Below are 16,927 nucleotides of genomic sequence, written 5' to 3' on the forward strand. Positions count from 1 at the left end.
TCCTGCCTCACTTACACTTATCTTCACAGTTCTCTATCTTCTATATAACCATACATATCTTCTGTATATGCATATTTTTTATACATATTGATTATATTTACATAACCTAATCTCCCCTATACTCTTTCTCTCTCTCTCTCTCTCTCTCTCTCTCTCTCCAAGTGGCTATCAGTAACCTACCACAGTCAAGTTCCAGCGACTAGTATCTCCCGCCTGGCTGCCTGCCAGCCAGAATTATGCAATAGCACGAGCACAAAGTGGACGGCAAGAATCTGTAAGAGTACAGCTAATGCGGGCACAGCTGCCTGCTGGAGCAGAAGAGTATTAATCTGCGGCATTTCAAGCATAAGTTTTCCCTTTGCTTTGCACTTTGCTGTTTGATCTGGATGCGGGGGCTGGGCAGGAGGCGGGGGCAATTTGTTGTTGTTGCAGCAATAAGTGCTTAAGCTTGCCTGTCAGTCACACAGCTAGCGAGATGTCGAATGGCAAAGAGACAAACCAACCCAGGGATAGACAGAGAGAGAGAGGGAGAGAGCGATAGGCAAACGAATGCTGAGCCTATCTATCTATCTGTCCACAGAAAATACACATGAATGTTTTAGCTTTTGGCCACGTGACTGACTGGGGCAGGAGTCTTTGTTGCAGCTGTTGCAATTTCAATTATCCACAGCTACGATGATGAATATTTCATGCCAAACATTTTCGAATTTCATTTCACTCTAGCTTGCTCTGCCCCTCTCTCTCTCCCGCTCACTCAGTTTGCCTGTATGTCGCTTTTTTCCTTTTTGCTCGAACGGCTCAACGGGTCGCATGAGTAATGTGGCATGCGGCATGTGGCATGTGGCTTGTTGGATTTTCAATTGTTGCTCCTGCCAACAGTTTGCAACTGACAAAGCTGGCAAGTGACAAGCATCAACGGACATTAGCATAATTGTCTCTAAATGTTTGCCGTTTGCCGTTTGCGCCCAACCAGAAGAGTTTTTCTCTGCGCTGCAAAATGCATTTGCAATTGCATGGGACAACTCGCAGTCGCAGCCGCAGCCGCAGTATCTGCATCAAATTATGTTAATTTATGTTAGCTGCCGCTTATGAAGGTACAAATGTAAAGCTGACATTGCGAATCGTTGGGTTTACATGAGGCAAGTCGCTCATAGTTTGAGTATTATTGTTATTCCAATTTTTTATTAGAATTCTCAATTAGTTTTAGCTGGCAGGAGCATAAGGCATAAGGGGAATGCTTAACTACATTCACTTATCTGTTTAAGCTCCTAAAAAGAAATTGTCGACCAGCTCAGGCAACTAGTTTAACTATCCAGCACAGAGATCATAACACATAACCTTAAACTAGTTCATGAAAGAATCTCTATATCATATGGCAAACATTTCTCTGTTTTCAGCAATTTTTGTTAAATTTCAGTTAATTTACAGCTGTTGCCAGAGTGTGCGCAAATATTTGGCAAAACAATTAAAATGTGCTAAAAGAAGGCAGAGCGAGAGAGGTGGAGGCAGAGCGAGAGAGGGAGAGAGCCAAGCGAATAAAAACAGGAAAAAACGCTATCCAAAACATGGACTGGGGCAGCGCTGTCAGAGGCCAAAGAGGAAGCGACCAAAAGTGCACTTGAGCTAAACACCAACAGCAGCAGCAACAACAACAGCAACAACAACAACAACTACTACTACGGCAACGGAACCGACAACACTTTAAATGTTACAGCTTAACCTCGACAGGCAATTCAAACAATGCACACACACACACACAGCTCTATATGCATGCATGCGTGTGTGTGTGTGTGTCAAATTTCAACGCTTGTCAACAATGGTGCAAGAAAAATGCAAGTGCAAAGCAACAACAAAAACAACAACAACAACAGCAGCAACAACAACAATAGCAGCAACAACAACAACAATAGCAGCAACAACAACAACAACAACAGCAGCAGCCATGTCAACAACAGCAGCGAGAAATATGTCGCAAGCAGCACTCAAATTTCCAAATGCAATGCCAGCGAGTGTGCAAATGTATGTGTGTGTGTGTGTGTGTGTGTTTGCCTGGCAAAAGCGTAAAAAAGTGACAGCAACAACACACACACACTCACACACACACTCACACATACATACACAGACACACTCGCAGCCACAAGGGAGACAAACTGGCATAGCGAACCGCGCTTGGATTCTGTATTCGACTGTGGAAGGGGCACGAACTTTGCATAAGGCCTGCGTTTAATTGTTTGTCACTTGACGGGCCGCGATATGCACAGGCAACACCCACACTCACACGCACACTCACACACCCATACGCATTCACAGTTACATACACTGCAATCGCAACAACAGCAAAATGTTCACCTTGATTTTGTTGCACGCCGCCGCTTGCTTTTGTTGTCAAATTCATAAACATGGCCCATGTCTTGTTAAACCTCTTGTCCCCCCTCTTTCTATCTCTCTCACTATCTCTGTTAGTACCTCTCTCTCTCTATGTCTGTTCCTAAGCTTCCCTCTGCTGCTTTTCTATGTCTGAACCTATGCCTGCCTTTATACCTCTCTCTCTCTCTCTCTCTCTCTCTCTCTCTCTCTCTGTCTGTCTGCCTGTCTCTCTCCCTCTCTCTATCTATCTGCCTCTCCCCGTCTTTCTCTTTATCTCTCTCCGTCTCCCTCCTCTTTCCCTATTTCTCTAATTCTGCTATACACCCCTCTCTCTATTCCTTTCCAAATCTTCGCCCATACCTCCCCCCGCATCTCCCTTCCACCTCACACTCCCATCATTCCTACTTAGCCTCACTTTTGTTTAGTTTCCATGTTACGCGGTCATTTTCAGCTGCCAATTCGCGTTGCATTTCGCTGCAGCTGCAACAACAAGAACAACTATAACAATAACAACTACAACTACAACAATAGCAATTTGTTATGCAACAAAATGTCTGTTGAATTTTAATGACATTAGCTGCAAGTGCCACGAATTAGGCGCACTCATAAAATCTCTTTGATATTTTAAATATTCACTGAGCAAAATGGATTTCATTTTGCATAATTAATATTCATATGAAATGGAATAAAAATTACAATAATATTTAAATATACTTCAGCTTATGTTTTGGAAATGCAAATGCAAATCCATGACGAGAATTCCACATATATTTCTAGTTTAAAATCTAAGCTAATTAGAAATGTACGATTAAAAGCAGTTGAATTTCCAAGCTTGAAGGATAGAACTCACTTTTAACAGAATTATGAGATATATGTATGTATACAAGCAGAAAAACGGTTTGGTAACTTCAAAGCTTCAACTCAACCATTCAGCGTTCTCTTTAAGTCCGACTATCCCTAACTAAATGAGCTAGCATTCAGAACATATTTCTTATGAATGCGCATTACAGTTTAATATAACAATGTTATACAACATCTAGACTTTTTAAGCACTTTAAAGCCTAAGGCTTATTCTGTTAACTTAAAGCTGTTAATATAACATAACTATGTTATATTAAAAGTAAGTTAACAAACCCATATTTACTTTGAAAGCAAATTAAAGCAGAAAACAAATGATTGTCTGTGGAATCTCTTGAATCAAAAGTTTATTATCAGAGCTTATATTCAGCCTTATTTTCTAATCAACTCCCACTACCTGATAAGATTATGCTATACAATATATATTATAAGTTACTTTAACTACAGCTAACTTAAAGCACATTAAATTGCAGTTCCATAACTCTTTATCTCTGTTTAAATTCAACTCTTCCATCTCTCATCTGCTCTCACTCTCTCTCCCTCTCTCTGTCACTCGTCAACAACCGACTCACTTGCACTTTAGCACTCATAAATTAATTCAAATTACAGCTGCCACGGGTCGCGTGTTAGTTTCAGCTCGTGTCATTGGGCATTTTACAACACTGGTAAGCGCTATTATGCTGTCTGGAAGCGCGAATCACCTCTGTTTTGCCTCCACCTCTCGCCTCTGCTCTTCTCTGTTCTGTTTGTGCCGTCAAATTAGCGTGCGTTAAGGACAAATCACGAAACGTTACGAAACGCCTGGCCCGGACAATTACCGAGCTGCGTGCATAATTCAGCGAGTGCTCCCAAAGGTGTTGTAAAAACCACCAAATGGGACAAATCATTTCAATGTTTACGCCACACGCACAGCACCTGATGTAATTGTCGAATGTGCCAAGCGACGACGGCAATGAATGGAAGAAGAAGCAGAAGCCAAAGTGAAAAAAAATAAAATAAATAAATTTATAAATTTGTCATTCACTAAACGGAATATTTTGGAAAGGAATTTAGAAACTTTAAAGTTGGAATATGAAATGTAAAATTGATGGAATGAACCAAGAGAAAGAGAAAGAGAAAGAGAAATGGAGAGAGAAAGACAGAGTGAAAAACAACAAGAGATAGGTAAACAGAAGAGAGAGAACAGAAAAAGGACAGATATATATAGAGAGAGAGAAAGAGATAGACAAATGGAAATATATGAAAGAAAAAGAGGATATTGAGATTAGATTTTTTTTGTTTTTAGCGAAATTATAAGAATTATTTATAGATTAACGTACCGCTACCAGTGAGAATAAAATAATATGTTTTCTATGTAAATTAAAGCTTGAAACGAAGCTGATAATCTAAAGTATTTAATGTTTTACAACACTAGCCTATGTAGAATGCTATGCTATGCTCTTTTTTCCCATCAATATAGAATAGGAAATCAAAGTGTAGGAACCCGACACTTATTACACACTCATGATATATCAATATCATAAATGGAACACTTTAATGCTCACAGTACTTCTACCGTACTCTAAACTGGAAAGCTGGAAACAGTGAGACTGATAGGGAGAGGGAAGGGGGTTGACAGCTTATGTGTTTTCAGCTTTTAGTACACAAATCCCATAGAACAAGCTCCACACTTGACAAAACTTGATATCAAGCGGAAAGTTGAACTATAACCAAACAATTTTATGCAACGCTACACAACACTGGCCGCGTGGTGAGGGCGGGTGAGCGAGAGGGCGACACAGCTAGAGTGGTCGCATATGTTTCCATTGTTATGCCCAAACACGAGCCCAGAGCTAAAGCAATAATGCAGCATTTATGTTATAGAGCCGTCTCTCTATCAAAGGCAATCCATCAAAAATATGCATAAAGCGAAATGTTTTTTCATTATGGCAGATGGTGGGCGGGGCAAGAAGGTAGGGAGCTGCGTAGAGCTGGGCTGAGTGGCATATTTGAGGGGGAGGCGCATTATTTTAATCATATTTAAACAGCGCGTGTATTTATCATTCATTATTTATGCATATATCAATCTATATGGTCGTAGGCTCCCCATTAACGGGCAAACAGCAAATGCCAAAAAAGAAGCCGCGCCCCAAAAAATATCGAAGCATGGAATTTAGGCAATGCCTCGCAGAGAGTCTGACTGCGTGTGTGTGTGTGTGTGTGAGTGGGTGGGTGGGCTGTGTATCCATGTAGACACCGCGTGTGGGCGTGCCATGTGGCAATGCGCACCTGTCCATCAACGTGAATGATACTCCATCGCATTTGTTTGTTCAGCTCATGGGCAGCAAATTGAAAGGCTCGCTTGGACAGCGCCTGACAATAACAACAACAGCAACAACAACAGCAGCCTGTACGAATAATAACAATAACACAATAATAATAATAATAAAAGCAATTTTATCAACATTAATTTGTCAAACATTTACCGGCAGGCAGTGCCGTCTCTTCGCCTTTGCATATGCACGAGTCTATTTGTAGCTCTGCCTAATGACAACACACGCACATACACACATACACACACACACACAATGGCATTCATTTTATGAAATGAGTTGTAAACAGTTGTGGACAGCCATGCGGTTCATGTGTAAAGCAAGTCCCGTTATTATTTTAGACAGCATTGGCGATAGCGGCGATAGCAACACCGCCTCGTCGCCATGTTTCAAGCGCAATTTACGCACTCGTCACTCATCACTCGTTTGATTTGATTAAGTGAAGGCCTAAGAAATCGAGGATTTACTTTATTCACGCATTAGCCTGGCACTTGCTTAAATTTACACTCTACCGAGTGGAGGCCTGTAAACCAGGTTACTCGTTACTTGGCACTTGCTATACGTAACACTTACTCGTTGCTAGCCTATTACTCTACACTAGCTTTGCTTAGTCCTCACCTTTACTGTGAACTGTTCACCCTTAGTCTATACTTTAATCATCGCTGTGGGTCAATGGATCCTTCTCAGGCAACACTCATGCTCGAATTAACTTAATATCACTTTACTCTTCCGTTTTATCTCTCTTCACTTACTTATCGTGCCTTACTACTCGTCTGTTTCTCACTTCCGACTCCGTCCATCTCTCTCCTTCAGTTCCATCTCAATCCTTCATTACTCACTTCATACTCCGTCTCTCTCTCGTTCTCTCTGTCTACCCTGCATTCTCCCTGTACTCGTCTGACTCCACTCGTCAACTCAGCGTTACTCACATCGGAATCTCTCCCTCAACTCTCTCTCTCTCTTTTTCTTTCACTCTACTCATCTTTATTACTTTACATGACCTTTTCCACTTGTAACTCTCTAATCGCGACTCTCCAGTTCTCCCGCTGCTCATCACACTCCCTCTGTCTTCAATCCACTCGTCATTCCTACTCGTAACTTTTTTCCTACTCGTCACACTGTCTACTCTTCATTCTCTGTCTCTTCAGCCTTCACTCTCCGCTCTATACCCACACGCTTCCCGACTGTCCCTCTTCTATTCCTTAACCCTCGTTCAACCTATCGCTTTCTTCTTTTCAGGTCCAACAAATCGTGACCAGATTCCATTTACTATGCTACCCATTCGTATTTCGTCGCTCATCGCTCGCAACTCGCTGCAATTCCCCATTTGTTCTACTTTTTTTTTTTTTTGTTTTTTTTCTGCCGTTAAACTCGTAATGAAATTCTTCAACTGAATTTCATTTGCAACTTTTCAACAATGCTCATTGAATAATTTACGCTCAGCGCAGAGGCCACATACACAGAGAGAGAGGGAAAGAGTGAGGGAGAGAGTGAGTGGGAGGGAGGGAGAAAGAGGAAACGAAAGGCAACCCAACGGCAAACGAATGTGGCTTTAGCTCCAGCTCCGCCTACAGTAAAGCTTGGGAAATGTGGGCAAAGCAGAGTGAATGGCGCTCCACTTAAGCTGGTCCCACGGCAATTTACGTGCCGAGCTGCTGCTCCTGCTCCTGCTGCTGCTCCTGCTGCTACTCCTGCTGCTACTCCTGCTAGCCAAAGCAAAGCTAGACTACGCCCACGCATATAATTGCATTAACTGCTATGGCTGGGCGTTCGACAAATGGGCATGGCCATAGCCATATTGGACCTCGGCTCGCAGCTCTGTTTAATGTAATTGTTTAGCGTGCACTCTTTGCGGCACAATCGGAGATGTCTTAATCAATGCATGCAATACACATGCCACAAATGGTGGCAAACAATCAGCCAAATGCCATTTGCATCCAAGCCAAGGAAAGTTGACTCTGGCTAGGGCCCAAGCAAATTGTCGGTAATTAACGGCACTGAACCGCAACAAAAGTTCGAACAGACAGAAAGGCAGAGACCAGGAGAGAGATAGAGAGAACGAGAGAGCGAGAGAGCGAAGGCAGATAATTCCTGGCGACACGACACGTTGCAAAGCGCCTACTAATCCCAGCTAATTAGGCTGCAAACTAATTGAACTTCGTGTAGCTAATGTGCAGACGGTTTATGCGGATATTCAAGTGGAAGAGTGCGAAACTTGTGCAAAATGAAACTCTGCAGCGCCGGGCTAATTAATAACTCCTGTTTACAGGCGATTATTCATTATGGTTTATCCATTATAATTGATTTATATCAGGCTTAAAGTTTCTTCAATCACTTTCATTAGAGTTCACATGCTTTCGAAAACTTTCACGCAAGTTTTTTCCTGATTTTTTTGTAGTGAACGACGAAAGCCATTCAGAGAAGAGAACTGAAGTAGCTGTAATAGGAAACTTCAATTTACAGCAGATTATGCATTAGTCATTGTTATTTATTAATACTCTACCAACATGTGAAGAAAGGAAAATAGTACTCGAAGTGTTCTGAGTTCGAAGATACACCTTAACAAATTATTGTTCATTTAGTATTGTTTATTAATGTTCATTTAACATTATTTATTTTTGATCAGTTATTATTCATCATGTAGCAGTTTCCCTTTAATTTATCAAGTGTTATTCATTGCTCATTACTCATTACTCATTGCTCATTACTCATTACTCATTACTCATTACTCATTACTCATTACTCATTACTTATTACTCATTAGTCATTAGTCAGTACTCATTAATTATTACTCATTACTCATTACTCATTAGTCATTAGTCATTTGTCATTTGTCATTAGTCGTTAGTCATTAGTCATTCATTAGTCATTAGTCATTAGTCATTACTCATTACTCATTACTCATTAGTCATTAGTCATTACTTATTATTTATCAGTCATTACTTATTACTCATTCATTTCTCTATATCATATAATCATATACACATTTTACGTTTTCAGAAACACTTTTTAGAGGTGCCTGAAGCAAAAAGAGAGCCAAATTCATTTATTTGAAATGTAATTGATTTATATTCGAAACTAATTTTTCAGACTCCATCACAGCCCAAAAGTTGCATTGTAATTTATGCAAATATTCAAGAGATAAAACTCGAAATATTTTGACCAATAAATAACATGCAATTTACATAGTTTATGCATTATGCATCATTTGCTCTGCCATTATAATTGAGTTATGCTGGAAAATGACTTTGTAGACTTTATTGAGTCGAGTTTTCATTTCATTTAAATTTGAACAAAGTCTTTGCAAGACAATTTGATCAAATTTGTGGTTCAATTTCATGCTCTCTCTTTCTCTCTCTCTCTCTCTCTCGCTCCATATCTTTCTCTCTGTTTGTATATTTCATATTTGTTGCACAATTTAATTTCATGTTAATCAATGTTGCACAAGCACAAATAAATTGTCTCCATCGGCATCGCATTGACAGCCCGTTGGAAATTGCCTATGAATTTCTTATGGCCCAAAACGCCCGACTACCGCCAAGACACTTTACTTTATTTCATGGCAAGAGCACAACGGAAATGCCAATAACTGTATATGTATGTGTGTGTGTTCCTGCTGTAGTCCTGCTGCTGTGAGACACAACTGGCCAGCGGCAGCGGCGCATTCAATCTGTATTATTGCTGCCTGTCCAAAATCTCCCCGGCGGCCACAAGTTTCAACGATTTCAACCAGAAGTAAATCTTGTCCAGCTTGAGCTGCTCCTCCTGCTGTTGCTGCTGCTCCTGCTGCTGCTGCTTCGTCAAAAACAGAACGGAAACTTATGACAGCATTCGCATTCAACTGCAATTTGGCTTGTCTGTCTGCCATTTGGTATTTTGCTATTGAGCTGCATCTCACTCACTCACACACTTATACTCTCTCTCTCTTTCTTTCTCTGTACCTCTCTGTGTGTTGGCAGTGAAAATGATGTAATCATATTGCACATGACAGCAGTTGCTGCTGCTGCTGTTGCTGCTGCTGCTGCTGCTGCTGCTGTTGCTGCTGCTGCTGTTGCTGCTGTTGCTGTTGCATTTGCCACTTGCCACTTGCCACTGTGCTGTGTGCGTTTTGCCTGCTTACAAAATAATTGATTTTGTGTGCACATCCTTGACACAAATAAACACTCTACACACACACACACACACACACGCATACGACTCGCACTGGAAGCTCTATAAAATCTGAATTAAATGCTACAAAGCAACGGCTTTTAATTGAATTTCAAAAAAGCGTTTGCAACAAATGACCAATGCAATACATATATACATACATATATATTTATATATGAAAAATATATATATGTATACATACATATATCATGCATCTATAATAATATATTGTATAAAGCCACTCGATGTTGTTTGCCATTTGTTGAAAAGTTTTTTTCTTCTCTCTAGTTTCTAGTTGGCCGCATTTGGCTTCCTTTGCCAACGTGAAAGCCGGAGCAGACGTGCGTAGACGACTGCATAATGCTCGCTCGCTGCTCAAAATCGAGAAATGTAAGTAAATATATTATCAAAGTTTCCTATATATAGATTTGGGGTCTATCTAGAATGAATTTCATAAAATAAGAATTATAAAAATAAAATAGAAATAAAATATTAATAGTATAAATATACATATATATAGAAACATATATAAAATCTATAGTATATGTAGCCCAATATTTTTTTTTTTTTTCTCAGAAGAAGCTAATCCTGAGCATATAGATATTAAACTTCATTGAGTTCAATTTCATAAAACGATTACGATATTAAACTACTCATACTTTTTAAGAAGAAGATACATTTAGTCAGATACGGCATATTCCAAGTAATTGAAGCCAATGGAGTTTACATGCAGAAGTAAAAAACTCAAAATGGATCCATACAGAATCCTTTAATGCTTTACCTAGAAGTGGGTATACCAGGCTATAAATGCTAAACATTTAATGTACCAAAGGACGTAACACAATACCCGAAATGAATCGGATTTACAAAAACAAAAACAAAAGAGAAGAAAAAAATGTCATGTTAAACGAATATACTCTCCTTTCGCTTTCCAGCCGAGCAGAAAAAGAACAAAAAACAAATCTATAGCAATAATAGAGGGGCCATAACGCACAAGCGAGGCAAACCGAAAAAAAGGACACGCAGCCGAGAGGATGGTGGGAGCTGAGGCTGTAGAAGATGTTTGCCTGAAAACTGAAAACTGTAAACTGAAACTGAGGCCCACTTGACAGGCACTCATGACATGCGCCAAGTTGCATATGCATATGTATATGTGTGTAGCAGTAAAAAGCAGGAGCATGTGCACCTACCACTTGACAACAGAGAAACAGAAGGAGAAGGCGACACACACAGAGCAGGAGAGGGAGCGAGAGAGAGAGGGAGAGGGAGAGAGAGAGAGAGATGAGGCAACGACAACACATCAACAGGCCGCGAGAAGCTGTAGTTGCAAGCTGAAAGCTGTTGCCGATGATGTTGCCAAAGCCAAGAGACGTGAGATGTGAGAGGTGAGACGAAAGACGAGATGAGAGACGCGAGACAGGAGACGAGGCCTCATCACAAATTCCGCACTCGCACTCGCACTTGTATTCCCAATGAGCTGACAGCTGGCATTCTGTATAGTGAACCAACCTCCCCCCCCTCCCTCCTCCCCCACACACACCGCCCACATCAATAAACGTGGCACAGAAAAGAGCATAGGCATAGTTCCATAGTTCCAAGATAATTTTCACTTATTTACAGTTCAGCTGCAACTTGGCTTTACTTGCCTCTCGCCAGCTTTCTCAGCTTTGGCTTTCAGCGAGCTTAATTGGCTGCCAGCTGCACAGAGGAGGCCAAAGGATCGCCCAATCACTTGAGCAGAAAGGATTTGCCAACTTTGTGGCGTCCATCAATGTCAGCGGCAGTAAGCGCGCAGCACATTTCGTATTTTAATTAAACTTGCCACAATTTGTTGCACAAAGACGAACGAATGAATACATATGACAGCTGCGCCATGCCGCATACAACATGCAACATGCAACATGCACCATAGCACGAGGCGGCTAATGCAAGCTAAAACTGAGTCGAACTAGACTCCAACGGGCCTATGTAAATAAGTGCATGCGAGGGCAGTTTGAGCAGTAGACTAAAGATTCTATCTAGGGAAGAAGCTGCTGTTCAATGTGGGCAAGAATTTTCTTTGTGATCGAAGAAATCTTTTGAATAAGATTTTTAGAATTATTTATTTATTTATTATTTATATATTAATTATTTATTTATAATTATTATTATTATTATTAGCATTATTATTAGTATTATTATTATTATTATTAATATTATTATTTTTTTTTTTTTAATAAGATTTGGTTTTTATTTTATTTATTTTTTTAATTTTATTATTTTATTTATTTATTTTTATTTATTTTTTTTTTTTTTTTTTCATAACTTAGATTCGTGAAAATTTGTTAAATTTCTCTTTTGCAATCGACCTGAATTTAGGTATATGATAGATAAAAGCTATTTATGAATAATTCATATTTTTTGAGCTTATATTATTGCTTATAGCCAGAGAAACTAAGGACTACATCAACTTTAGCTTGACAACATCGACAGCTCAGCATGGGAAGCTGGCTGAAGCTCGATCTTGATTTTTTTCAAATTTTCATTCAAGTGAATCATTGAATAAATTTAATGCATTCTTTAACAAACATTCATAACGTGATTATGGCATGCAAATGTTCATAATATATTCCAAAACAGATGTAAGATATATAAATATAAGTCTAATTTAATATATACGATATATATTGTATATATAGGGCATATGTATAAGGCATAATTGAATATATACGATACATACGATATAAATTAGGCATATAATACTGTTCCAAATAATCCTATATACAAAAATAATGCTGACTACTCTAACTTATTATGATAAGACTTTCCTGCATTGCCTTTTATAAGAATGTCCTATTATATTGAACGACAGCATATCTCTAAGTTCTTCTCTAATATTCTGGAACTGCAAATTAGGAACACTTAACAACAACTTGATTTTGCTCTGAGGCATTTAGAAAATATTATTTATGTGCTAACAAGGTGGAACATTACAGCAATTGCAAAAAGGATCAAGTTTTCTTAGTAGAAGTATAATCATAAGTAGCCAACTCTTTAACATTTTAAAGTCTGTAAACGCTTATTCAACCAGAATGACAATGGAACTCAAAGTCCACATTAATAATAGACTAAACATAATTTGCTCAGCTACCTTCAAATCAGCTAAAATTAGCTTTAAAACAAAATGAACTGATTGAACGTGTTAAGTGTGTGCCTTTCGTTCAAATCAAACGTCACTTGATATGTATTTAGCTGGCCATTCATTGAGTTCCATTGGAGAGCTCCAGGTCTCCAGCTCTCCAGCTCTCCAGCTCTCCAGATCTCAGCTCGGTGCGAGAGCGCACATTTAAATGGTTTGATTGACTTGATTATTTAATTGCCGCCGGCCACAAATAACCAACAGACTAACAAACCAAACAGGAAAGGAAATAAAAAATGAAAAACACATAGATTAAGCAGAGTGCAGGAGTAGGAGCAGCAGCAGGAGCAGGAGCAGGAAGGGAGCTCTTCCCTGGACATTGATTGAAAATCAATAATCGCGCGTGTGCTTTTCTCTGAAATGAAATTGAGGAACAAGTAAAAGCTAACTAATTGGCATTGAAAGTCGTCTGTCTCGCTGTCCCACTTGTCCCAGCTGTCTCTCCGGCTGTCTGTCAACTATGGCCAGCAACATTTTAATTGTTTTTTATCTATATACATATATATATACTTGGCTGGCATTAATCAGGCCAAAAAGTGGGCAATGGCCAAATAGCATTCTTCCTGTGGCAAACACTAAAGCAATCGCAATCGCATCGCAATCGCAATCAAAAGGCCATTGAGAAATGCCACGAAATTGAATTAGATTTGCATAGGAAAACAGGCCAAAAGAGACAACGACAACAACGATAACAACGACAACGACAACGGAGACAGCGACAGCGACAGCGACGTCGACGTTGCTGGCTGTTAATAAATATTAAAATTTGAATTATACTTGGCAAACCAATGAGAAATTTTTCTTAAAAAAACAAATAAGCTGACCTGCACTAGTAGTGGGCGTGATTAAGAGATACCCTGTATACTGAAATGTAATGAGTCATTTCTGAAATAATGCTTTTCGATTATATTTGTTAAAGGCCTAAAATCAGTCAGGAACGTAATGCAAGACTGGAAAATACCTTGACCTTCATTTCATGTCCTTTAAAACCAAAATTTTAATAAGTGGAACAAATATTTAGCAAGCAAGTTGGATCGACTCGCTTTGATCTTATATACTAGGAACTCATATAGAACGCATAAGCTCTTATACGTTGATCTCTGTTGATCGAGATTGTAGAACAGCTGGACTCAGCTCTAACTCTCAAGTCTAATAGCTCATCTTTAGTGCTCAGACTCTTAAAGAGTTCCAAACTCATTAAACAAACTTATATAGTCTAATTTATAGATCTATAACGACGCGTCTATTGACCGAGTTTTCAGTATAAATTGTCTCATATTCAACTCTTATACCAAGTAGCTAATCTTGAGCTCTACGATTCATTAACATCTATAGAGTCTAAGGCACAGATCTATATCGGCATATTTATGGCTGCAGATCCACAATGCATATCAGTTCGCTTTCTTCAATCAGAGCAACAATATGAAATCTAGATTTTGACATCCAAGAGACCCCATTATAATCAATATGCCCATCTTGAAACCATTTCAGGGTACTCACAAAAATAAAAAGGCTTTCTCAGGCGGCGCATTTTGTGGTCATGCAGGGGCGGCTTCACTGTAGGTGTGGTCGCACATTTTGGCAACGTTACAAAATGTCGGCCTCTGATTTCAAGAGTGCGCACACAAAAGCCAAAAGCCAAAAAGCAAATAATAAAAAAAAAAAAAAAAATAAAAATTATATATATAAAAATATATATATATTTAAATATATATAAGAAAAATGAAGAAAAAAAATCATAATGAAAATGCAAAAAGTGACGACGAATTGAAAGTTTTGCTCATTTTCTTTTGGTTTCTTTTTCTTTCTTCTTTTCTCCTTTTTTTTTTTTTTTTTTGTCGACACAATTACCAAAGCCATTTTCGTTGATTTGTAACACGTTGCAGGCTGACGATGGCGATGCTCTGAATGATAATCATGATCATAATCATGACGATGATGCTGATGATGGTTTGAAAAGTAGAACTTGAGTGGCCCCCAAGATGTGGCGCAATTGTCACACAAACACTTTGCATGCACAATCAGAGCCGCGAACGAAGAGGCAAGAAAAAAAAAAAAAAAGGAAAAAGAAAAAGAAAAAGAGAATGGCACGCTGCCCCGGCTCCTGCTCCTGCTGCTGATGCTGCTCCTTCAGCCATTTGAGTGGCAGCCCTTAGTATTCGAAATTCCCACAATTCGCCCCTCGCGCACACAACTTGAGCAACAGTAGTAATAAAAGTATATAGGGAAACTTGTCGCTCCAGCAGCTCAGGCAACAGTTGCAGCAGCATCTGCTCAACATTTCAATATGCAATATGCAGTTAAATATTTAAGCAAACGAATAGTTAAAATTCACAATTCGCAATTCGCGAAACGCACATTTACGAATTTCCAATGGCAGCGTTTGCAGCATAAATTAAACTCGGACGATTTTCTCATCTCGGCGGACAATGGCCAATGCAATGGACAACGGCCCTGGGCAAAGAGGGAATTCCACGAAATGGCATCGCCTATACGACTGGCTGACAGAAAGCTGAATGCTATGAAGATGGCAGCTGGTAGGCTACATAAACGATGCGCTGAAAACTATGCTATACTTTTTTCATTTTCTTTATTTGGCTCGGTTTATATGCGTGAAATATAAATGCAGTACATAAAAGTGCATCTTAGTATATGTAATAAGTATCAAATGCTACATTGTATGCACTTAATCTGGGCATTGTTGCATTGCCACAAAATGGCTAAGAATATGGCACAGCTAAACGTCGGAGAAGACAAAATAAGAGTAGAATAAAACGAATCTAATATACTTCATGCTAGCTGTTAGCTCTGTTTGGAGCATAACAGCTACAAATGTATTAGTGTTAGAATTCAGTATCAGAAAACTAAGCAATATATATATGTCCTCTTCGAAGTTAGGAAAAGGTTTTTGGGTTTTTTATTTGTTTTGCTTTGGCTAATTTCTTAAGAACAACAATATTAATTTTTAGCACTTCTTTAATTATAAATTTTAAAAAATTAAAATAAAATAAAATAAATTAAAAATTTAATTTAAAAAAGAAAATGCTGTTAACTATTTGTTTCAATTCAGTCTCAGTCAATAAAATATGGAATACAGATATACAGAATTCAGAATTCTATAATTTTTCTCAACGAATTTCGGCTCAATGTGAACTCACTGTAAAAAAAAAAAAATGTACAATATACATACATTTAAAGTATTTGCCTATTCCCGTTCTCAACAAAAACAATATGGAATAAAGCACGAGAAATTTGCTCTCAACAAATGTAATTTCACTGTAAGCTCTCTATAAACCAACATCTACACATATTTTACATAGCATAAACAAAATATCTAACAAATACGGAAAAGTCTTCATGCCCAATGGCAACAATGACAAAAAGTAGTTTCTTGTCCATTGTCCTAGCTCCTTAAGCAGATTCTTTTCAGTAAAATTCTGGGTTGTCGTGTCATGCGCGTGACCTCCACATTCACAGTCATATTCACAGTCACATTCGCAGTCACATTCACATTCACATTCGCAGTCATATTCACAGTCACATTCACATTTACTGCTATCCATTTGATATCATATAATAATAACGCTGTACATGTGTCCGTCCAATATGGCAAGGAATACTGCATTGGCTATGCTCTATCAGTGTGTGTGTGTGTGCTGGTGTGTGTGAGTGTGTGTGTGTAAGCCACGTGCAAGGTCGCCATCAGAGCGATTTCAATAAGATATTACACATTTAATTGCGCATTCGAGTGAAGTCAGCAATGTCACAAACAATATCAATATCAATATACATATACACTGCGCAAAAAAAGGCCGTATATTTGCTAGCAGTCCACTGAAAAACCTCTCTGGCTGGCTCTTTATTGATAGAGTCCTCATTTAATTTTAATTCAGCAGAAACTCAAGAAAGTTTTAACAGCTGTGAGCGCCATTTCGCATAATAAGCTAGTTTTCTCTCAGTGTAGTGGCATCTTTTAATATTCATAGTGGATATATTTTCTCATAAAAACTGAATTGACACGCTAAATTCTTCATTTCTAGGAAGCAGAAGTAGCCAGTGTTCA

General features: G+C 38.8%; 1 protein-coding gene across 1 annotated transcript in view; it reads right to left on the reverse strand.

Moving 5' to 3' along the window:
• Positions 1–16,927, reverse strand: part of LOC6578661 — a 52,732-nt gene that overhangs the window by 33,715 nt on the left and 2,090 nt on the right. The gene's annotated exons all lie outside the window — the stretch shown is intronic.

Source organism: Drosophila mojavensis, unplaced genomic scaffold, assembly GCF_018153725.1.
Source record: "Drosophila mojavensis isolate 15081-1352.22 unplaced genomic scaffold, ASM1815372v1 contig_80, whole genome shotgun sequence".
Lineage (NCBI taxonomy): Eukaryota > Metazoa > Arthropoda > Insecta > Diptera > Drosophilidae > Drosophila > Drosophila mojavensis.